This window comes from Nuphar pumila, chromosome 9 (genome assembly GCF_984573655.1).
Source record: "Nuphar pumila chromosome 9, dmNupPumi1.hap1.1, whole genome shotgun sequence".
Lineage (NCBI taxonomy): Eukaryota > Viridiplantae > Streptophyta > Magnoliopsida > Nymphaeales > Nymphaeaceae > Nuphar > Nuphar pumila.
This window is the reverse complement of record NC_143257.1, coordinates 106345276-106346511: the sequence shown is the minus strand read 5'-3', so window position 1 is coordinate 106346511 and position 1236 is coordinate 106345276.

The window sequence follows — 1236 nt, the reverse complement described above, 5'->3', positions numbered from 1 at the left end:
AATCAGACGAAAGATCCAGGTCTGGGATGAAAATTAGACACCAGATCCAACATTGAATCTACTATCCGAGTTAAAATGGATTGGATCTTGGATATTGATAAAATATCAGATGAAGGAATTGATTCAAGTCTAAATTGGGACTTGTCCCAGTTTAAAATTTTGATACAAATAGTGTCCTGAGTAATTTTTTAAATTTTTTATTTTTGCCCTGCAGGGGTAGAAACACGGTACTAGACTAGTCTAAACTAATTTGAACTGAATAGGATTGGAGTGAACTGAATTAGAAGCCAATTATACTAAGGTGAACTAAATTCGAAGCTAAGAAACTAGCTCAACCAGCTGGGGTTAGCTCAATTTGGATTGAATTGAGCTCAAACGAGCTAAAATGAGTTGAAATGAGCTAGAATGAAGGTCCCGGAATATAGAGAGTGACTCTGAACGGAACTATTCAAACTCCTAATAAACTCACATCAGACTCATGGGGATTGGATCTACCAGGTTTGACTAACTCAAGGATCGTTTGACTAAAATTCGAGCTAAAAATGAGCTCATTTCGCCTAGAATGAACTAAATTTAGTCAGAATGAACTAACACAACTTGTCGTGAGCTTAGTCGAGCTAGAAATGACTGATATTCTAACTTCTCTAAACTTAGAATGAGCTTGGCTAGGTTTGACTGACAAAGAGCTAAGGGTGACTCAGGAGTAAAATAGTAATTTTATTTACAAAATGAGGGTAGACTGATCTCTAAACCGGGATAAACTTAGGGGTGAGACTCGACACTACCCTGCAGGGGTTTGGCATCTGTGAAAGGAGATATCTGAAACAAACTTAAAAATTTTGAGGTGTTTACAATAGGCGAAGCAGAGCCGAACGACCCTCCCCACGTTGTCAGACTATGCATGGCTAGAGGAGGGTCGATCAACCCTTCCCCTGCAATTGGGAGGGTTGTTTGGCCCTCATCAGATCGCCCTTGATAGGTTGAACACTGGCCCAACATTCGACAAGGGCGACCGAGATCCAACAGCGGGCGGGGGCAGGTTCGGCCACTCGTCGGGTTTTGCGGGGACAGGCCCAGGACAGGTTAGGTCTAACCTGGGTCGGGTCAGGTCTAACCTAGCCTGCGGGTTGGGTCTGGTCTGACCTGACCCGATGGCCCTAGACCCTTGACGTATGTGTTTTGGACTAAAAAAAAATTTAATTAATTTTTTATTGTGTCCAAGCCATCATGTATGCC